Source organism: Periplaneta americana, chromosome 6, assembly GCF_040183065.1.
Source record: "Periplaneta americana isolate PAMFEO1 chromosome 6, P.americana_PAMFEO1_priV1, whole genome shotgun sequence".
In the NCBI taxonomy this organism is placed as follows: domain Eukaryota; kingdom Metazoa; phylum Arthropoda; class Insecta; order Blattodea; family Blattidae; genus Periplaneta; species Periplaneta americana.
The window spans coordinates 101,612,634-101,637,366 of record NC_091122.1 but is presented as its reverse complement, the minus strand read 5'-3'; the positions used below and the strand labels follow the sequence as shown (position 1 = coordinate 101,637,366).

The 24,733-nt window shown below is 34.8% G+C and overlaps 1 protein-coding gene and 1 long non-coding RNA gene across 3 annotated transcripts in view; one reads left to right on the top strand and one right to left on the bottom strand.

Annotated features, from left to right (window-relative positions):
* The window catches only part of LOC138701566 (uncharacterized), a 52,906-nt gene that overhangs the window by 11,959 nt on the left and 16,214 nt on the right, over positions 1–24,733 (bottom strand). The gene's annotated exons all lie outside the window — the stretch shown is intronic.
* LOC138701565 (uncharacterized) lies at positions 18,143–24,282 on the top strand. Of its 2 annotated transcripts, none has more exons than XR_011332623.1 (6): positions 18,143–18,805; positions 19,770–19,926; positions 20,027–20,277; positions 20,544–20,666; positions 20,893–21,099; positions 21,340–24,282. It is a non-coding gene; the product is annotated as an uncharacterized lncRNA (long non-coding RNA). The 2 variants fall into 2 exon arrangements; XR_011332622.1 differs by having other exon boundaries at positions 18,144–18,805; positions 20,541–20,666.

Here is a 24,733-nt window from a genome sequence, read left to right as displayed (position 1 = left end):
TTAGCTAAACAAAACATCCTCTCGATCCCTTTACATCGATTTAGCATAGACTCAATGTTCTACATTGATCTACATTTAAAGACAGTTGATGATATAATAGGGAATTCTCTTGTTCCCAGTCTGAACCCCTTGGGTTATCATGGTGAGTTAAAATTTAGCTCTTTATCGGTCATATCAAAGAATCAATATGTAAATAAAATATATATATATATATATATATATATATATATAATAGGATTGAGAATTTTGTACCCCTTGTCCGCTTCATGTCCTCTTATGTCATACCAGTGTCTTAAATGACCTCTTACAAATAGGCTACTCGTACATAATACTGTATTATGTCATTTTTATTTTATGTAGGCTACAGAATACAGTTTAATCTCGCAATAAATCATTTTTGGACTTGAAGAATAATATTTTGAGAGAAGCATATTAAAAAAATTAACAGATTGTTATTTTCAGTAGGCTTAACATACATATTACTGTACATTCACAACCTGATAATACAGATATAATTTAGCAATAACACATATTCGGACATGAATAACAATATTTTGTAATACATATATTTTAGAATTAATACACTGTTATTTTCAGTGAGCTTACGTACGTACAGTATATTCACATAATTGTATGGTAACTTTGTTTGAGACAGCATAAATAAAATACTATGGATATATTATTTATGTAGTAAACCCTCTTTATGTCGGGTTAAAATAAAATACCGGTAACGCATTTAAAATAATGTAAATATCAAAATAACAAAAAAAGCCAGTTGACCTAAGGTTCGATCCCGGATACACCTACACCAAAGCTTTTGTCATCACCACTATGCTACAGAGAGCTATGCAGTAAAATCGTTGAATATTCATGCCACATGACACATTCAATCAACAGATCGTCTCTCATTTACGTACGTAATTTTAATTTAGTGTTATTTTATTTAATATTTCAGTATCAATATGGCCGCATGTACAATGGAGGAAGAGATGCACGTCACTGCATTTCTGATTCATGATTGGATGACGTACAACTTATATTATACATGCATTGTTGAACGTATTTCTTTCTAATTTTTTTTCAATAATTTAACGCCCATCTGTCCAATTTTAATGTAGCCTATAAATTCTTCTTCTTGTTGAATCTTTCGTACACTACTTTTAACACTTGAATATAAATAATTGATTAAATGACGATCTTACTCGTGTTTATTGTGTAAGCATGTGCGGCTTACAGCTGTTTCGATGCTTCTTCACACCATCTTCAGAGCCTCTTCATCTTCAGAGGCTCTGAAGATGGTGTGAAGAAGCATCGAAACAGCTGTAAGCCGCACATGCTTACACAATAAACACAAGTAAGATCGTCATTTAATCAATTATTCTTCTTCTTCTGGTTATGAAGGTTAAATACTCAAACTTTCGCAAATATCAGTCAAAGCATAGGCGGAGAGAGAATTGTTTCCTTGGGGGGGGGGGGAACAAAGCAAAGCTATAGAATCCCCATATAACGGGATTATGGGGGACATTTCAGAAAGTAGCTTCTAAAATGTGGACTCAGCATTCCATACACACACCAAGCCCCTACAGCCGAGGCTGCGCAGAAGTTTAGAGTAGGAACAAATAATTGAAGTTTACATCCACCGCTGTGTTTTGGGAGAAGCACCAGCTAGAAGACGACTGTACTATGCAATGTTGAATGTATAATATATTGTATATGTTTGGTGTACCTTATAAATCAATCTGAATGGATAAATGAAAGAAATCTATTAACATTAAAACGACCACGTTATGGATATAATTCAAGCTTAGTTACCGTTAGTTTGACAAGAAATGAAAGAAGACTGGAACAGTTTGATACCGTAACCAAAGATGTTTTGTAGTTATTGACAATATATAGAGCGAACAGAAATACAAATGCATATTGTAGTAATAGTTCAGGTGAAAAGAAAATTATTAGTATTAACTATTATTAACAAAACACTGCCAGCTGTGTAAGGCATTACATTAGGCCTATATTGTGAACACGTCATGTTTGCTTTGCTGTGGACGAGAAGCAAACAATTATTATTTATCTGCTTCCATGTCACATAATATACACCTGTAAAATAAAAACACGTACCATACCTAATGTTTTAAGTAATTGATTAACTAGCGGACTTACTCGTGTTAATTATGTAAGTTTGTGCGGCTTACAGCTGTTTCGGTGCTTCATCACCATCCTCAGAGCCTACTAGATCTCGGCGTCATCTCGAACTTCTCTGCCTGTTATGTGGGTGCATTTGATTGTTGAAAGGTGTTGAAAGGTGGAGTCAAATAGTGTGTGTGTGCTGAAATTGATCTGTGTGTTGAGAATTTGATCGGGGTGTGTTTTAGTGTGTTTGTATATTTCGTATTCAAAATGGACTAATGTTTTAGTTTGAAATATAAATAGGCCTCCCATGCATTAGCTTATTATCACGGCTGTAGTATGAAATAAGTGTCATGTATGAATTAGTCACATAATAGAACTCAGGCCTAGTGTACAGAACATCTTGCCTATTGACTCATTATTATTATTACTATTATTATTATTATTATTATTATTATTATTATTATTATTATTATTATGGAAATATAAAAATTGGAGATTTATCCTTCGAAGAGGTGGAAAAATTCAAATATCTTGGAGCAACAGTAACAAATATAAATGACACTCGGGAGGAAATTAAACGCAGAATAAATATGGGAAATGCGTGTTATTATTCGGTTGAGAAGCTCTTATCATCCAGTCTGCTGTCGAAAAATCTGAAAGTTAGAATTTATAAAACAGTTATATTACCGGTTCTTCTGTATGGTTGTGAAACTTGGACTCTCACTCTGAGAGAGGAACATAGGTTCAGGGTGTTTGAGAATAAGGTGCTTAGGAAAATATTTGGGGCTAAGCGGGATGAAGTTACAGGAGAATGGAGAAAGTTACACAACACAGAACTGCACGCATTGTATTCTTCACCTGACATAATTAGGAACATTAAATCCAGACGTTTGAGATGGGCAGGGCATGTAGCACGTATGGGCGAATCCAGAAATGCATATAGAGTGTTAGTTGGGAGACCGGAGGGAAAAAGACCTTTAGGGAGGCCGAGACGTAGATGGGAGGATAATATTAAAATGGATCTGAGGGAGGTGGGGTATGATGATAGAGACTGGATTAATCTTGCACAGGATAGGGACCGCTGGCGGGCTTATGTGAGGGCGGCAATGAACCTTCGGGTTCCTTAAAAGCCATTTGTAAGTAAGTAAGTAAGTATTATTATTATTATTATTATTATTATTATTATTATTATTATTATTATTGACTTCGTTACATGTTGTCTTTCAACTTTTTTATGTCAAGTCGTGTTGAACCGGTAACCTTAAGCTGTGTGGTGACATCTGCTCTTTAGCTGTGTGGTGACATCTGCTCTTTAGCTGTGTGGTGACATCTGCTCTTTATATAGTACTTTCTTTCAGTTGGTTATTTAACGACGCTGTATCAACTACTAGATTATTTAGCATCATGGTGTTGATGATAGCGAGATGGTATTTGGCGAGACGAGGCCATAGATTACTTGACATTCGCCTTACAGATAGGGATATCGGAAAAAAAATCTAACCAGATAATCAGTCCAAGCAGGAATCGAGCCCACGCCTGGGCGCAACTCCGGATCGACAGGCCTTAGTCGGCTGAGTTACGCCCATAGTTCTTCTATGGTCAGTTTAACGAGTTTAAAATGTGATTCTCGGAGGAATCTGGGGACCCATTTCCTATAGGCTAGTTGTAGAAAGATTGCAGGCCTACAAGAGTTCTAATGTTTCACACGATGTAAAAGAGATCCTTTGGTGGTAATATGCAGTGGCGTAGCATGAAATTATGAGCAGGGGAAGCTAACTCAAGTTGTTTTTCATGCAATATGAGAAAACGTATTACAAAAATACTGTCTTAAAATAAATAGTAGTCAATTTCAAGTCGAAGATTGGTTGGAACATCGTAAGTAACACCAATAAGGCATGACCTCAAATGATGCGTAGTAAAATATGATTTCACGGTTTACACATATCTCTTAACAAATATACACGTATACGTATAACATTAGCTCACTCCCTGTCATACTTAGAGAAATCACAATATTAGTATCATTACGTAAGTATGCGTCTGTCTTTTGGTTGTGTCCTTCATTGACAGCAAGGGAGTCGATCATTTGTTTTTTTAAATCACACTTTTGTTCGTAAGTCAGTCTTGATAATACAATTGTCCTAAAAAAAATTCTAGTAAATTAGTGTCAGGAACTGTTATTTCGCTCATTATTTATTACATCAGCCATAATGCACACTAACACTTCAACTGAACATAACTGACGAAAAGGGATAACTCGGAAACTACTTATTTTAAATGTTAAAGCTAGCTTCTTACGAGCCTTGCGACTAGTTAGACTTGCCACTTTAGTTAGAAAGGGATGGAAAATCTGCGGGGTGGATTACACAGAAGAAACCAGTCTGCTTGGAAGCTGGTGTGTGCAGGCTTCTTGTTTACTGCTGCATCACAAATCATCCTGAGCTGCCGCATCACAATATTTAACGCGTAAATATAAATTATATTAAAATTAATAAATAATTTTCTCCATAAACTGCAGGTTTATTATGAAATTATTATTAACTGGGGAAGCTAAGCTTTTTAGCTTACATTGACGCCACGCCACTGGCAATGTGCCATTATTCTCTGTCAACATCTGTATAATCGCTCTTTCATTTAAGCGGCATATTTCTACAATCTGAGATGATGATATGACAAGACTCCCATTATTCTTTCTTTAAAAAAAAAAGAAAAGAAAAGAGATTTTGTTTACTGCTGGTATGTGCCATAAATTGAGTCTTTAGATTTATTACACCATATTTTCTTATTAATGATTTAAGAACAAAGCGAGCAATGCATACATTCACATTTTCACAATATTCTGTCATTGAGAATGATGTAAGAATGAGGGAACTGTAATGAATGTCTGCAGTTGAAAGTTCTAAGGAGTCATATCGCCTCTGATTCTCAAAACACTGAGCATTTTTATTACAGTGCGTTATGTGTTTCGAAAATACCATTGGGTATATAGGCATCTTTTTAGCGGACATCCTTCTCTTGTAATAGAACTTAAAAAGTTATTTACGTATTTTCTAACGTACTGTATATAAAATAACATTATGTAAAAATATTCCATATATTTGGTCATTGGGAATAGAAATAAACTAATAAGTCTATTTATGAGCAATATAAAGCGTTTATATTTAAAGCAATGCTTAGTTACAGTATTTAGATTTACTTATTAGAAAATACGTAAATAAGTTTAGTTATATTACAGTGAAGGGGGATGTCCGCTAAGAAAACGCCTATATACCCAACGTCTTTGTATATACCCAATGGTATTTTCTGAACTCCGAATCTTTTACAGAACATCATCATTTGTGCTCCCCAAACATGGCGTCATGCGAACCTGCGTCTTTGACATACATACACTCACACACACAGTGATATCATTTTAAAGTTCAAGGAAATGTCTCACTTTTGTTTTGATGTGAACATAGACGAGAAACTCATTTTGCATAAATACAAGGTTGCAAATATTTAAAAATTAAGAACTGCTATTATTTGCAGGCTCGAGGTATTCTTTGAAGACAGGGCGTTTGTACCTCATTAATGACACCGTAACAAGAGGACTTTATATAATGTAGTCCTCTTGCACCGTAAGGCATCACTCATGAGGTAACTAAGCCAGGAAAGAATGGAAAAGGAAATAATAATAATAATAATAATAATAATAATAATAATAATAATAATAATAATAATAATAATAATAATAATAATAAGACGACAAATTATTGGGTGGGCTCAGGTCCCACGGGCCCATATAAGTTGGCGGCATTATATATTATCGTGTTTTAATTATAGTTGGAGAAATTGATGTAGCTATTCCCAGTGGCGGCTCGTGGGTATTGAATTCAGGAGGACTGCATACAAAAATAAACCATGCAACTTACCTTATTTAAAGATTAGTTCCATGCGCCTTGTCTTGTAAGTTGCAAACTTTAGAATGATCTTCTTATTAAAATCCGATATGTCGTTTAACATAATCTTTACAATGGAAAACATAGCTAATGCGGTCACTTCTCTCATCGTATTTCTAAGATAGGATTTTACTCTCTTCAAACACGAAAAGCAACGTTCTGGTTCGGAAGCTGTCATTGGTATGGTGATAGCTATGCGTAGTAGTTTCACAACTTCTGAAAATGAGGCCTGCAAGTTCTCGGATAGAAGATACTGCAAGAGCTTGACTGCGTCACTGATATTTCTGAATTCTTGTCTCTGATACAACACAGTGAGTTCCGTTTTTAGTTTGTCTTTATCGAACATTGGAAAAAGCTTCACACATACATTTAGGTCATTTTCAGGAAATGATCTTTTGTAACATTCAAATTTTTCTTGACAGAGAAAAGAAGATAATATCAGATGATCTATGAACTGGAATCGGGTGTTAGCTTGGCTGCCGCAAACCTTGTCTGAATCCCTTCGACCTTACGACGCTTTTTAGGGTTTTCATTTTCACAGATCTCGCTGCTCAACTGTGCACTGTTCCGTGCTTGACTCATTTATTGTGATATTGTTAGATGTTTCAGATTCCATTATGGTTTGAAAACATTCTAGCAATGACTCCTTCTCATGAACAACAATTACTGTTCTTATTTTAAAACTCCATCTTGTTGCCCCAGCTGATGGAATTGTCTTTGAAACACATTAATCTAATACAGACTGAGTGGAGATCGAGAGAAGAAAGCAGGGATACTGGATAAATCACCAAAAAATATGCGAGCCTTTGTATTTTGTTTAGCGGCTCTTTCCATTATGAGATTCAACTGATGGGCACTTAATTTCACATTTCTCCTGAATTGTTAAGGTACTGAACTGAATAGACTGTAAATATTGTACAGAATTAAACATTGTTGCACTTGTTATACTCACTTGTTATGATTTATGAAGGGGAATCAAGTGTTAGCTTGTGTGATAATGAGGTCACACACTTCCTTGGCTGCCGCAACCCTTGTCTGAATCTCTTCGACCTTACAACGCTTTTTAGGGTTTTCATTTTCACAGATCTCGCTGCTCAACTGTGCACTGTTCCGTATTGTCTGTATGGCATTAACAAAGCTTGATATGCAGAGTCGGCCTCGGTAGCATAGTCGGTTGCGGGTTCGATCCCGGCCCAGATCGATGGCATTTAAGTGTGTTTAAATGAGACAGGCTCATATCAGTATATTTACTGGCATTTAAAAGAATCCTGCGAGACAAAATTCCGGCACACTGGCGACGCTGTTATAACCCCTGCAGTTGCGAGTGTCGTTAAATAAACCATAATTTAATTTTTGTATGCAGATTTGGACCTTAGAAATACCTAACTGGCGATGTTGTAGTTGATTGCATAATATATCTACATGATACTTCAATAAATGAAAAAAAAACTGAGCCAGAAATTGAATTCAGGATCTTCAAGAGTACGCACCTGGGCGCTTGCCTCATTTATTGTGATGTTATTAAATGTTTCAGATTCCATTATGGTTTGAAAACGTTCTAGCAATGGCTCCTTCTTCTCATGAACAACATTTATTGTTCTTATTTTAAAACTCCATCTTGTTGCCCCAGCTGATGGAATTGTCTTTGAAACACATTAATCTAATACAGACTGAGTGGAGATCGAGAGAAGAAAGCAGGGATACTGGATAAATCACCAAAAAATATGCGAGCCTTTGTATTTTGTTTAGCGGCTCTTTCCATTATGAGATTCAACTGATGGGCACTTAATTTCACATTTCTCCTGAATTGTTAAGGTACTGAACTGAATAGACTGTAAATATTGTACAGAATTAAACATTGTTGCACTTGTTATACTCACTTGTTATGATTTATGAAGGGGAATCAAGTGTTAGCTTGTGTGATAATGAGGTCACACACTTCCTTGGCTGCCGCAACCCTTGTCTGAATCTCTTCGACCTTACAACGCTTTTTAGGGTTTTCATTTTCACAGATCTCGCTGCTCAACTGTGCACTGTTCCGTATTGTCTGTATGGCATTAACAAAGCTTGATATGCAGAGTCGGCCTCGGTAGCATAGTCGGTTGCGGGTTCGATCCCGGCCCAGATCGATGGCATTTAAGTGTGTTTAAATGAGACAGGCTCATATCAGTATATTTACTGGCATTTAAAAGAATCCTGCGAGACAAAATTCCGGCACACTGGCGACGCTGTTATAACCCCTGCAGTTGCGAGTGTCGTTAAATAAACCATAATTTAATTTTTATATGCAGATTTGGACCTTAGAAATACCTAACTGGCGATGTTGTAGTTGATTGCATAATATATCTACATGATACTTCAATAAATGAAAAAAAAACTGAGCCAGAAATTGAATTCAGGATCTTCAAGAGTACGCACCTGGGCGCTTGCCTCATTTATTGTGATGTTATTAAATGTTTCAGATTCCATTATGGTTTGAAAACGTTCTAGCAATGGCTCCTTCTTCTCATGAACAACATTTATTGTTCTTATTTTAAAACTCCATCTTGTTGCCCCAGCTGATGGAATTGTCTTTGAAACACATTAATCTAATACAGACTGAGTGGAGATCGAGAGAAGAAAGCAGGAATACTGGATAAATCACCAAAAAATATGCGAGCCTCTGTATTTTGTTTAGTGGCTCTTTCCATTATGAGATTCAACTGATGGGCACTTAATTTCATATTTCTCCTGAATTGTTAAGGTACTGAACTGAATAGACTGTACAGTTGGGACGGTCGTTCTGTGCCGGTGTGCTTGGTTACTTGAGCAACAGAGTGAGTTTATAGAAACACGTGACTTACCGCCTCGGCTGGGATCTGCAGCGTGTAGTGACATCATCATGCGCAGTTGGTTCCAGGATGTGCGATGAACGGCGCATTCCACTCACAGTTGTCCAGTATCACTTATCACATCACACGTGTTATCATAATAAATACAAACTGATTATAAACATAACATGATATCCATGGTTCAATTATATAGCAATGAAGAGAAACAGACGCAATCAATATATCTAATCATCAGACAAACTTTCGATACCAGATATATCACCACCATTGTCGTCGTGATCATCATCTTCATCGTCGTCGCTTTCACTACTGCTGTCTCCTCCCGTAATTATGAAGCTTTCAATTACATTTTCCATAATTCGTTCCTGTTCAATATATTCATCTTCGATTTTTATAACATGTTCACATAATTTTTCCCATTTTTCTACACTGATGTCATCAACCCGTTGTTGGCACAATTTCATCACTTGCTCTAATTTAAAAGTTATGTTTTGACCGGCTACCCACTGCTTGATATCTGCCCAAATCAATTCCAATGGATTTAGCTCAGGTGAATACGGCGGCAATCTGAGTACACAATGTCCATTCATAGCTAAGAGATTGTCAATCACGTAAGTTTTATGAAGTGGCTTATGTGTTTTAATGAGCCCGTAAAGCTCCACTTTCAGCATATTTTCCTGAAACTGCACATTGTTTCTTCTAAGCCAGTCCTGCATATCACTTTTCTTTGAATTACTTGAGGGAGCTTTATGCAACTGCACGTTATGGTAAGGTGCGTTATCTATTATAAAAACAGATCTAGGGGGCAAATTCGGAATCAACTTTTCCGTTATCCACTTCTGGTAATTGTTGGCATTCATTTCATGATGGTAGTCTCCAGTTTTCCTGTTCGATTTAAACATCAGAAATGCGCCGGGTACAAAACCCGCTCGACCCTCTGCATGAACAATAATAAGCCTAGGTCCTTTCGAAATAGGCGCCAGTAAACCTGAGGTTTTGTCATCACTCCAATTTTTTGGTCTTGTATGCGTGCTATGAATATACGTTTCATCCTCGTATATTAGAGGCCTACCTTTTTCTCTGTATTTTTTTATTGCGCGTAAATATGATACGCGCTGTTCTCGAATATCATGCCTTTCCTGTAATACCGCTTTATTATTTCTTGTCTTCTTCCATTTAAACCCCATATCACGTAAAATGATCTTTAAACATGTACTACCGCCGTTAAAGTTTATGGCATCTTTTAGTTTAGGTAGCAGTTTACTGACAGTGGGCACTGTTTTGTCATTTATATAAAAATTATAAATTGTCTGTCGTATAATTCTTTTATCAAAATCATCAACATCTGTGATGCGTTTCGGTACACGATGAACTTTACCGGGCGTTCCAAAAGAGGTCCCTTCTTCCTCACACTGTTTCCCTTCTTTAATTATCTTTCTTATTGTTCTTTCGGGCACTTTAGTTGCTGCACTCACTCGTTCTTTTACATTTTTCAGCGGTATTAAAAAGTCTCCAGAAGCTGCTTCACTCTTCATGAAAGAATGTATATTGTTCACAACTTCCCGAGTTTGGCTATGCAGTGTTTTTGCGCCAAGTTTAGACTGAATAGGAGGCATTTTAGTCTACACAAACACACACAACTGCAATTTGTCATGATAATAAATAAACAATATGAATATGAACTAACTAAACTAACAAACAGCAATTATCACGCACGTGGCAGGACGATGTTACACAGCCAAGGCTTTCTGCGAGACTGGCCACTTGCCATATTCTGCGCATGCGCGAGAGTGTAGGCTCACTGGCTAGCTACCACATGATTCTCACCGGCACAGAACCAATGACGTTATAATAATATACTAGACTCACACAGAGCGCTGGTGTGCTGTCCAAAATTGAAACCAGTCTGCGCATGTTTACGCCGCCATGCTACTGGTAGAAATAGAGCGGTAAACACGATTGTCATACTTGTCCTTTGTTTTGTCTTGGGTGTTTTTAGTGAATAGTGTGAAAGTAATGGCAATATAATTTTGAAAGATGATATATTATCGCCGCGGACTCATGGTTAACATGTCGGCATCATACAATAACGTGCGGTGTGGTTTAAAAAAATAATTTTGCCGACCGATTGTTGCTCTGTAGGTTTCACTCTAAGCGTCACGTTGTCACGTCTACTTTCTCGATAAGAATAAGCACTAGTTTGTTATATTGTTAAATGGCTATTATTATTATTATTATTATTATTATTATTATTATTATTATTATTATTATTATTATTTCATATACGAGTACGTTGGCTTTCTTAACTCTTAATAATAACTCTTTAATAATAATTTTTAATCACATACCTTAATGTTCGTCCTCAGCACAAGACATTGCAACCTCGGATTTAGTCTACGTGGATTAGACAAGTAAGTGTCATTTAATAATAATTGAAGCAGCTTATTGGTTGCATTATTGAAATTGAGGCGAGTGATTGGAGCGGCGACACAAGAAATTGAAAACAATAATGCAATTAAATTTCAAAGACCTGCCGAACGCATGAGGCCGCTCAAAGACCTGCCGAATGTTAACCATGAGAGCGCGGCGATAATACCATCCCTGTTTAATTTTCCAAGCCATTTGCAAAAGGTACGATGTAATATTATCTCTGTTGTTACAATATCAATATCATTAAAAACCAATCAGTAGTTTACGACAATAAAGAATACTTAATTGTTAGTACAGGTATATCAGACTGTAGAGAAATCCCACTGAGTGAATTATTTAAACTTACACATCAGATGTTAAAACATTAGTGGAAAGATAACTTTTTGTTTTTATTATGTAAATGAATTTATCTGCAAGATAATAAACTTTCATTCGAGATCCATATATGGATAAATAAATATACAGATAATAAATAAATAAATAGTTATAATAGCTAAGCCTCCTTTGTGAATTTATGATTCAGAGTTCACCTATAAATAACTCTTTTACATTTTGCCGGATATATTTTATTAACAAAAGCAAGGAATGGCAACTTATTGATATTGCATATGTGCATAAAAATTATGTACCATCACTCCGCAAGCAATGATAATATATCTATTTTATTTATTTAAAATAAAAATACAATATGTAAAAAATCCACACATAAAAAGTATGTGGTTTTTTTTTATCTTGCATAAAGTGATTGTTTAGTTTTTAGGTCTTCACGTTACCTATTGTTTGCAATGTATTAGGTACCGATACTTTTTATAATTGATAGCATTCCCTTTATTAATTGAAGAATGAATTCAATGTAATTTGGCTACCTTCGCATATTATATTTTGCCAGATTACCTATGTCCTCTGGTCTAAAAGTACCCGTAATATAATTTATTTTTGATTCTCTAAAACTTAACAACAAGTCTATACTGATTATCGCATATTTATTTCACTTAGGAATTTGATTATAACAAGAACTTGTGTAATCAAGGTGCATATATTTATGTCTTGTGATCTAAGAGTTAAGATGTTAATATAATTTTAGATTCTCTCAAACCTAACAATTTGCTGATTATCGTAAAATTATACAATCTATAATGTGTATTGTGTAGGCCTATTTATGGATGTATCAGTATGTTTTCTATAAATTGCTGCATACGTATTTTCTTTTCTTTAATGTTCTAACACATATCAATGAAACTTTGAATATGTTTATTTCGTCCTAATTTTACGTTAAACGTCGAAAATGGCCATACTATGTCAATTTTACATCATCACAGCGTTAAATTGCGTCATTTACGCACTGCTATTATTTGTCTGCTCTCCAACAATATGGCGGCAAGCGCAGCGTTCAATTTGCCCCGGTTTCCTCGTTTCGCGCAGCCGAGACTGTAGGGACTTGCACAGAACGAACGTCCCAACTGTAAATATTGTACAGAATTAAACATTGTTGCACTTGTTATACTCACAACATTAAAGAAAATGTATTTAAAACTGCGCGCTACTGACAGCTGCTGCAAATTTTGCAGCGCCTGGAAACTCTGGATTCATCAAAGACGTTATAATGTTATAATAGTATACTAGACTCACACAGAGCGCTGGTGTGCTGTCCAAAATTGAAACCAGTCTGCGCATGTTTACGCCGCCATGCTACTGGTAGAAATAGAGCGGTAAACACGATTGTCATACTTGTCCTTTGTTTTGTCTCGGGTGTTTTTAGTGAATAGTGTGAAAGTAATGGCAATATAATTTTGAAAGATGATATATTATCGCCGCGGACTCATGGTTAACATGTCGGCATCATACAATAACGTGCGGTGTGGTTTAAAAAAATAATATTGCCGACCGATTGTTGCTCTGTAGATTTCACTCTAAGCGTCACGTTGTCACGTCTACTTTCTCGATAAGAATAAGCACTAGTTTGTTATATTGTTAAATGGCTATTATTATTATTATTATTATTATTATTATTATTATTATTATTATTATTATTATTATTATCATTATTATTATTATTATTATTATTATTTCATATACGAGTACGTTGGCTTTCTTAACTCTTAATAATAACTCTATAATAATAATTTTTAATCACATACCTTAATGTTCGTCCTCAGCACAAGACATTGCAACCTCGGGTTTAGTCTACGTGGATTAGACAAGTAAGTGTCATTTAATAATAATTGAAGCAGCTTATTGGTTGCATTATTGAAATTGAGGCGAGTGATTGGAGCGGCGACACAAGAAATTGAAAACAATAATACAATTAAATTTCAAAGACCTGCCGAACGCATGAGGCCGCTCAAAGACCTGCCGAATGTTAACCATGAGAGCGCGGCGATAATACCATCCCTGTTTAATTTTCCAAGCTATTTGCAAAAGGTACGATATAATATTATCTCTGTTGTTACAATATCAATATCATTAAAAATCAATCAGTAGTTTACGACAATAAAGAATACTTAATTGTTAGTACAGGTATATCAGACTGTAGAGAAATCCCACTGAGTGAATTATTTAAACTTACACATCAGATGTTAAAACATTAGTGGAAAGATAACTTTTTGTTTTTATTATGTAAATGAATTTATCTGCAAGATAATAAACTTTCATTCAAGATCCATATATGGATAAATAAATATACAGATAATAAATAAATAAATAGCTATAAAAGCTAAGCCTCCTTTGTGAATTTATGATTCAGAGTTCACCTATAAATAACTCTTTTACGTTTTGCCGGATATATTTTATTAACAAAAGCAAGGAATGGCAACTTATTGATATTGCATATGTGCATAAAAATTATGTACCATCACTCCGCAAGCAATGATAATATATCTATTTTATTTATTTAAAATAAAAATACAATATGTAAAAAATCCACACATAAAAAGTATGTGGTTTTTTTTTATCTTGCATAAAGTGATTGTTTAGTTTTTAGGTCTTCACGTTACCTATTGTTTGCAGTGTATTAGGTACCGATACTTTTTATAATTGATAGCATTCCCTTTATTAATTGAAGAATGAATTCAATGTAATTTGGCTACCTTCGCATATTATATTTTGCCAGATTACCTATGTCCTGTGGTCTAAAAGTACCGGTAATATAATTTATTTTTGATTCTCTAAAACTTAACAACGAGTCTATACTGATTATCGCATATTTATTTCACTTAGGAATTTGATTATAACAAGAACTTGTGTAATCAAATTGCATATATTTATGTCTTGTGATCAACGAGTTAGACTCGTTGCTTGTGATCTAAGAGTTAATATGTTAATATAATTCTAGATTCTCTGAAACCTAACAATTTGCTGATTATCGTAAAATTATACAATCTATAATGTGTATTGTGTAGGCCTATTTATGGATGTAACAGTATGTTTTCTATAAATTGCTGCATACGTATTTTCTTTTCTTTAATGTTCTAACACATATCAATGAAACTTTGAATATGTTTATTTCGTCCTAATTTTACGTTAAACGTCGAAAATGGCCATAATATGTCAATTTTAGATCATCACAGCGTTAAATTGCGTGATTTACGCACTGCTATTATTTGTCTGCTCTCCAACAATATGGCGGCAAGCGCAGCGTTCAATTTGCCCCGGTTTCCTCGTTTCGCGCAGCCGAGACTGTAGGGGCTTGGGATTCATGGCCAGTGGCAGCAGGGGGATGGGTAAAACTACGCGCAAAGCATCCGAGACGAGACTGGCAGCTCCAGGGGAGGAAGTGGCTTGACCCATAGTCCTTGTCTCTGGCTTCGCTCTGGCAGAACCAGGGGAGGAAGTGATTTCACTAACGATTGCGTGCATGTCAATGAGAGCGAAATTTAAAAAAATTCGAGCCGCTAAATAGACATTGTATAATAAATGTATTTCACAACATAAAACGAGACAAGTCACAAATGTCTGGGGGTGCTGCAGCTCTGCAGCCCCTCGTCGAAAGCCGTCCCTGGCTATCCCTAAAATAAGGAAGACACGCAAATCTTGACGGGTGAATGTTGCTGGACTGGGACGTCCTGTCCGATATGTGCCGTCGCAGTGTGCGGCGCGATTCTTAGAGCCTTAAGTTTTTAACAACCACGCAATGATTCTTGCGTGCACGCAGAAGTCAAGTCTATGTTTATTTATGAGGCTGGATTTTAAAGGTAAGCGTTCACTACATCGTATCGCACTCATCGGACGAATCGCACGGATCGGAAAAAGACTATCTTTGCTGTAATTGTTATGTAACCGCGTTCACTACATCGTATCGGGCGCATCGCCTCTCGGCAAAACCGTCCACGTTTCTCGGATGGGCAACTTTTCCGATGCGTGCGATCATGGCCTTCTTTAATAAATCAATTTTAATTGGTCAACTGTTACTATTATGTTGTGCCATGTTCAGTGTCGCGCCAAAATGGCAGACGGCAAACTTATTTCGCGTGTAGAAAATTGCGAAGAATTATATAATTTGAGGCGTTCCCATTGTAGTAATCAAGTCGTTTCTTGCAAATATATTATGTAACCAATATTTCTTTCGTTTCTTCCTCTTCAATTAAGACGTATGAAGTAATTACAAATTATTATTCGCTAACAGACGTAATTAATAGGCTAGACCTAACCTCAACTCCTCTGTTTTCAGTAATGTCAATATCGTACGACGTCATGTTTTAAACAGCTGATAGGGGAATCCTATGAGGCGATGAGGTGGAGCCGTTACAGTGAACTCAGTGCACTTAAAATATCTGTTGTGTGCGATTCGTACGAGGAGTGCGATACGATGTAGTGAACGCTTACTTTAACAGCCACACGCGGGACTACTGCGCGGCGACATTGCACAAGACCCACTGCGTAATGCGACAGCGAGATTCAGACTCTTGACTTCGGCGTGACACGCAGTAGTGTGTTATGCACTGTGGTATAATGATTAGGAGTAGGAATTTAATTATGCACTATAAAGTAGTACCTATTGCTACTTCATATACCTATATTACATTTAACTTAGCCCTATACACGTCTGATATGATAAAATGACGTAACCATATTTGGGTAGGTATGGTTTATATTACGGTTCAGAAAGCATGGTTCACAATATTGCGAAGTTTAAATCTTTCAATATTTATCTAACTTAGTAATACCTGAAGCAGGTAAGCAGCCTCCTATTGAACTGCGCGCCGAGCTCAATACATGTTCAAGTTATCCGTACAGCGGTTATAAAGAGACGTTGCGCTTAAATTTGTACCCAGAAATATCTGATATCAAACGCGTGTGGATGTCTGGTTAAATATCTATACACGAATTAGCAATAATGCTTTATAGTGTATATACTTCAATAGTATTGTTCTTGTATTGTCACGCTGACGCAGGCAACATAGCGTAGTTGTTAAAAACCAAGGCTTTATCTCCCTTCATTCTCACTACTAATAGCCGCCATGGTAGCTCACTTGTCAGAGCAAGGGCTTATGATGACAGTCCTGATGGTAGCGGGATCGTATTTGTAGATGGATAAAGCCAAAGTACATGAGAATCTTTCTCGAGTTCTCCCATTTCCCTACATCACTCTCACTTTTCATATATTGTAGTGGGGGATGATAGCTCTAGCTGAGTCACGATAACTACAAAGAAAGCGGCCGCTCGGACTTCCAATAGTGATTCCTAAGTAAAGAATGGTACCTAAGGCAGAATAAGTTCATTCGAGTTTGCGGTGCTAGCCTCCGGGACCTTTCTCAGTATAATAGAACATATAGTTACTACGAAGAGAAATTGTTTACAGTATGTTCAACTTCTGTCTTCAAGACTTAAATAATAATTTTCATAGACAATAATTGTCTTTCTTCTTCTTCTTCTTCTTCTTCTTCTTCTTCTTCTTCTCAAGGCACTACAACTTCACAATTGAATGTCTTGGCTTTCTCAACAATTTTTTTCCAGGAACTTCTATTCTGTACGACCATCATCCAATCCGTGATTCTGATCTTTCTCAAATCATTCACAATATCATTTTCCCAGCGGCTTTTCGGTCTACCTGCTGCTCTAGTTCCCAGGGGTTTCCATTTATATACTGTATATACTGTACTTTCATTAGCCTCTGCCATTTTTTTTAACATGGCCAAACCAACTTAACCTCATAGTCCTGATGAAATTTATTATATTTTGAGTATGTATTAAATAATTTAGTTTTTTGTTAGTTTTTATTCTCCAGCTGCCATCTCTATACTTGGAGGGTCCAAAGATTCTTCTTAAAATTGTCTTACTTACTTAAAAATGGCTTGTAAGGAACCCGGAGGTTCATTGCTGCCCTCACATAAGCCTGTCATCGGTCCCTATCTTGAGGAAGATTAATCCAGTCTCTAACATCATATCCCACCTCCCTCAAATCCATTTTTATTTTATCCTCCTATCTATGTCTCGGCATCCCCAAAGGCCTTTTTCCCTCCAGTCTCCCAACTAACACTCTATACGCATTTTTGGATTCGCCCGTATGTGCTACATGCCCTGCCCATCTCAAACGTCTGGATTTAATATTCCTAATTATGTCAGGTGAAGAATACAATGCGTGCAATTCTGCGTTGTGTAACTTTCTCCATTCTCCAGTAATTTCATCCCTCTTAGCCCCAAATTTTCCTGAGCACCTTATTCTCGAATACCTTTAGCCTCTGTTCCTCTCTCAAAGTAAGAGTCCAAGTTTCACAATCATACAAAACAACCGAAAATCTGTATTGTAATCTCGCTTGCGATCTGTTATGGTCTGCAACGTTGTATGTGCTGTACACCCTTGTGCCTCAGGGAAGACCAGGTAACTTGATACCCTAAGGGTGAAACCTAACCATTTTTCCCCCATTACTACAAATGCTAGTGGATTATGGTGATTTTCTAGTTTGAAGGTTGAATTTTCTTTTGCCAACTTCGTTTCGAATTTCGATACTGACAAATACTATAAATGGTAGTGATTTTGTAACTGGTATGTTGGCAGCTGAGGCAAATATCGACAATATTTGCCGGTACTGGAGTTCCATGAAATTAAAATTGTACTAGATTTCTCAGCCGGTTACTGGAAGATAGTGAAATTCGAACTTATTAATAATCAATTAATATTAGTATTAATATTAATACATAATAGTTATTTTATGTGTTGCGTTGTGGTTATAATTCAAGAATAGTCAGATAAGTACGAATAAATATAATATACTTGGGCGTGATAATGCACGTGGGTAATGGATAGAAATATTATTTCAAATTTTAATGAATTTCTTTCGTGTTTAGATTTTTATTACTATGTCAAAAAAATGAAATAGTGTTGCAGTGACTCCTCCAAGGAAGAAAATGTGTGGCATTCAGAGTACGCTTCAGAAATCTGTAGTTCACGTGTATAATGAGTTGAAGAAAGAAGATAATGAAGAAGGAATTATGCTAACGGAGACAGCAATTACAACCAGAATAGGAAAATTATTAGGAGTAAGTATTCTTAAGCATACATTTCAAAGTGGTATTCAGTTTTAGGAGTTTGCACTAATAATTTCATGATTGTGGTCAAACAAAACAAATTTTTAAGTTAGGCCTAGATGTTTAATCAAGTCAGTGATTTTCATATTGCCAAACTAAATACATTTAAGATACTGTAATACTGCAGTAGGTGATAGCTTAAATACATTTACAAATTAGACGAACAAATAATCAAACAGCACGAAAGTAAATTTCCAGTTTTCTCTTTTAGTATTAAATTAACCGTTCAGATCACAATTTACATGCCACATCGGCCGAAGAAAATACAAGTCATATTGTAATTATTAACTTGATATTGCAGCAAATATTACATGAATGTTGGCCTGTTATGGTGCTTAAAAATAATTCAGTTTTATATAATAACTATATAACATACTCTATAAAACATAGGAACGTTGACTCTGGCTGAATAATTTATTCATGACTGGTCTAAGTAATATTAAATATGGTGTTTCTTCAGAAAAGCTACCCCACCCAAAGTACTTGTTAAGATATAACACTCGAGAGGACGAGGACGCACTACTGGGAAACTAACCATTTCTCTTCGTCATGGACCTCTCGCATGTTATATTGGTAATTAGTAACAAGTTTGAGGGAGGGACTACAACAATGCATTAGAATATACAGGTAAGTGTCAAAGGATTTTTGTGCTGAAAGTATTTGTGGCTGTGCACTAAAACCACGTGTCCATCACTATGTAAATATCACAGAAATCAATTAAACAAAATAAAATTATGCCTTCTTTGATGTAGCTTTTCTGGAGAATTACCTAAATATTAGCCTACTTAAACCTATCGCAGACCCAACCTAACATATTGATCATTTTCTATTCATATAGCTGCAAATGTTGGTATCATGCATGAATTTTATGATATAACAATTTTTAGAAGTGTTATGTTATTGTTTGTTATTACAGCTTGGCTTTACTACAGCCACGAATGTGAGAAATTCGCAGAAGGGGACCCCACTTGTGACACCAGGAAAACATAGACTACGTAAACATCCAGTGACTGATGCTGATGATTTTACGAAAGATGCAATTGCGAGATTTATTTATGACAAGTTACATAAAGGTAGGGAAGTTACAGGAATTATTGTGTTGATTTATGCAATGTAATTCTGATATTAGTCATATGTATAAAAATATGGCATAATTTTCATTTACTGTTACAGGGGAAGTACTAACAGCAGCAAAAGTTCTGGAACATATGAATGATGATTATGAAACATATTTATTTAGAGTATCCTTATCATCGGTGAAAAAAATTTTGAAAGAGATGAAATTTCTATGGAGCAAAGGGGATCCTTATACACATGTACGAGAAAGTGATGTTATTCGTTTTTAAGAGAATATATAAGAAATGTGGAGCGTGAGAACCCTAAACCCGTATTATTCTTGGATGAGACTTGGATTTTTATGAATGGTAAATTTCAATGTATTGTGAGACATTGAGTGATTGAATTTTTTACTAACAAATAGGTTAACACTTATGTGGAATATGAAATTGCAATTAATATAGGCTACTAGTAATGAATTCAAGTGGGAACAACATGTTTTGCAATTAATAGTTTCATATTATAACTAGAGGTTAGTTATAAAATTCTTGAACGGTTTTCCTGTCTTTAAAATTGTTGTGTCTCTTAGAGTGTCAATGTGAATTGCTTGTCTCTCTCTGTTTTTTTTAAGTAGGATCACCCACTTATTCATGAAATAAACCAGGTGAAGTTTCCAGTGACATGAATGGTGTTATTCATAGACCAACAAATGAGGGTGGAAGATTAGATGCCAGAACGAAAGGTGGATTTATACTCGGTAAGTTATATTGATTTATATTTTACATAAATTTGGCAAGAGTAATTTTTTAAATCAGGGTACAAAAATATAAAAATTGGTGACTAAATAAAAACGTGGGAAAGCCTTTCACCAAAGAGGATCTCATGTCATGTTATGTTATGTTATGTTATGTTTTATTTTCTTTATTTAAATGCTGTGAATTCATGTGATGTAATTATATGCCCAGGTATAATTTTTATTGCAGGTGCTGATTAATTTTTTCATGCAATTGAAAGAAAAGTCAGGACTACCATAGTGCTATGAATAGCCCTGTAGTTGAGAAGTGGGTGCAAACACAGTTGTTGACCGGAGAACATTAGGGCAATGCGTTATTGTCATGGATAGTGCTGCATATCATAGCAGACTTGTGAAAAATCAGCCAACAACAAAATGGAGGAAAGAACAGCTACTGGTGATTGCAACTGAATATAATAGATTTGTTGTACTAAATGATAAGAGTTGATGGTGTGAAATCACCTTTTGATATTATATTTCAATATTAATTTCCATACTTTGCAATTATTATTATTATTATTATTATTATTATTATTATTATTATTATCATTACTACTACTACTACTACTACTATTGCAACCGTTTCTCTTATTTCTCATAATTAGGCATACTTATAGATGCTACTTTTTTCTTTCAGGTGAAATTGAATCTACATAAGAATCCTAAAACAACAGAGCCTTGCCAATTACTGTTCTGAAGCAGCCTTGTCTTATGTGTTGTGTCTATATACAATTAATTCTTTCAGTTTTTTTCCCCCTTTAATCTAATGAAGTTGTTGGTTGATTGATACCAAGTGTTCAGCAGTTGATGTCATTTGTTATCTTGCACTCCAATATTTAATCAGATGATTGAAAGCTGTGTAAATTTAAACAGTCAAGACAATGATCCATATCTTCATTGAGATTTCAGAAATGGCATGGGGAGATTCTGAAATATCAGTTCTTTGTAAATATTTGAGACAATCATGGCCTGTGATAATATGAGTACTGCCACTGTAGATTTTCATAGAAGTTCAGTTATTAAATTAGGTGTATTATTTTTACTATGTATTATACTATATTTTTGTTTCGCTTAATTGATGAATTATATATGCTGTAAATTGAATAGTAGACTGTAGGCCTAAAGCTTAACTGATGAATTGTATGTGCTATAAATTAAATAGTAGGCTGTATACCACAAGTGATGAATTGTTTATGCTTGTAATGTGAAGTAATTTGCATGATATTTATTATCAATTTCTGTATATTTCAACTGATTGAATTGTTTATACTTTTAAATTGAATTAACTTGCTTGCTATGTATTATATTTTATAGCTTAACTGATGAATAATTGTTTAGGTTTGTCAATTTAATAATCTGAGTGCCATGTACTTCATATTTTTAGTGGAGCCACCAATGTAGCTTAGTCGGTAGACTCGTTGGCCTGCAAATTCAGAGCTGCACTCGAGGGTAGTTTGGATCCCCCATTTGGTCTGATTAGTTGGTTTCTTCTGAGGATTTTCCTCCATCGTGGAGCGGATGCCGGATGGCCTATTGCAATTTTTTCATTTGCTTTAGAATCATTCCGATTTTTGTTACCACATTGTCATGTTCTGATCTTGTTATTCTTTTAACAGTGTGGTAAGATGCAGGTATAGATAACCTTACAGTAATTTTGCTACCTTTCAACTACCTCATTACCTCCCACTCCATAAAGTTCATGGATCCACAGAAGTACCAGTCGTCGATGTAATTCGACCATTTTGCTTAAAATATTAAAACACTGTAAAATATTGAGATTTCATGCTGTTACGTCCAATACTGCAGCAAGAATATCTGATTTTGAGTCTGATAGTATGACAGCCTTCTCAGATTTATGAAGTTGATACTGGAGATTTTGTAAGCTTAAAAGTGTATCTAAATTTTCACTATCAAAATTAGTCAGTGTTTGAAGTTAGTTAGTTAGTTAGTTAGTTAGTTAGTTAGTGGCGTTTAAAAAGGGAGCGTCAGCTACTATGGCTATTTGCACCCTTATCTAAAATCTTTCACTAAACACAAACACAATACAATAACCAGAAAGTTTAAAAAACTAAAAAGCATTGTCACGGTTAAAATGGGGCAAACAAGTGTTTGAATATAATTCCCTGTAAAAGGGAATATACTGGTATTGTACTACAACACCACTACATCTATGGCTTGGTAAACAGGATCCATCTATAAAAAATACTGTATGTAGTCACTCACTGACCAGATTATTTATCGTTTCTAATGATTTTTAAAATGTCTGGAGAAGTATCACATTTCTTAACATCATCTGTTAAAGTTAACTTATATACTATTCATTTTGAAATAACTTGGGATTGTGTTTTATTAGTAAAGTTTCCCTTGATTGAGCAAGTTTGAGTTCTCCAAGTAGAGTCAAAAAGTCTATTGGGATTTTGGCTCAGTTTATTAATATTTGTGGACTGTGATTTTTTGTTCTAGACAACCATATTATCTGCAAATGATGAGATTATCATAAGACCTATTTGTTTAGTTAGACCATCGACATTAATATTGGAAAATGTATTCCTGAAAACAATGTGGGAAGCCCAGATGAATCTGTCTCTATTTACATATTTGTGACAATGAATCAAATAATCAAGTCACTGACCCAATGTAACACTTTATCATGGACACCCTAAGTTTGCAATTTCTTAAGTGATTTATATTTACAGAGCCATATGATCCTTGAAAATAAATTAAAATTGCTAAGGTGTTTTGTTTTCTGTTTAAAATATCTTTAATATCTTGACTAAAATTTAAAATCTGTCCATTTGTTGAATGTAATTTTCTAAAGTCAACTCAATAAGATGAAAGTTAGTTACTAGATTCCAGGAACCAATTCAATCTATGAAATCATCTCTTCCATAATTTTGGCTATCATACTGGTTAGTGGTATCTGTCGATAACTCGAAAAGATATTAGTTGAATAATTGCTTTTCAAAATTGATGTTATGATAGATTTTCTCCAGACAGATATTGTATTTTAGTTGAGATTACAAGATAAAAGTAGTGAGTTTGCTTGTTTGCAAACATATTTAAGAAAATCAGCATGTGTATTGTCTGGACTTGGAGATGTTTTGGGTCTTATGTTATTAAATGAATAGTAATATTCAGTTCTTGATTAAATATTGTTATATAAAGTAGATTGTAGATTTAATATTTCTTTCAGGTTTTCCTTAATAGTCTGACGTACACAGATAAAACTAACACCCACACCACCAACTAATCTAATAGAAATTAAAATATAATTAAATGTAGAAAAAGTAATTAAAATTATAAATACACGTAATAAACCATACCCCCTAAGTTCAACAATATACTATTTTATTCCCTTTTACAGCTTGTAGATAATTATTAATTATAGTTATTACTTATTAGCATAATATTTATTGAACTTATTGGCTATTTCACTTCGTTTGAAAGATGTTATTGTGTACAAAAAGCATTTTTTGATGATCGTTTCATGCTGTATGTTGTGTATAAATCTATGATTTCTGGCCATCTGTTCTGTGTAATCCATCTTTTGTATAGAATTAATAAAATACTCTTTTGGTAGTAATTATTTTATTAATTGAATATTTAATTTTCACCAGCTCACATTTCTTGAATCATTTGTTTTTTCTTATTTAAATTTAGGACACAAGAGCCAAAAAGAGACTTCACAGTTATGTATCATACATTTTTTCAATGACAGACGTGGAGTTCCAGAAATAATAAGTGTAAGTGTAACATTATTAAGCAATTTACAAACAAATGAAATCTTTAAAAAGGTATCTAGAAGTGAAATTACTTATGGCTTTTAAGGACCAAAATTATTTTTGTAAGTTGATTTATTATTATTTCAGTTTTAGCCTAGTTGTATTATCCATTTCCTTACTAATTTCAAAAGATAATCAGAAGTTCATTCGAATTCCAACCAAAAGTCAATTGGTTATTAATTTATCTACCTTTAGGAAGTACAGTATATGTACGCTGGAATCTTTGAAGTGAAGTGACAATAATTTAAT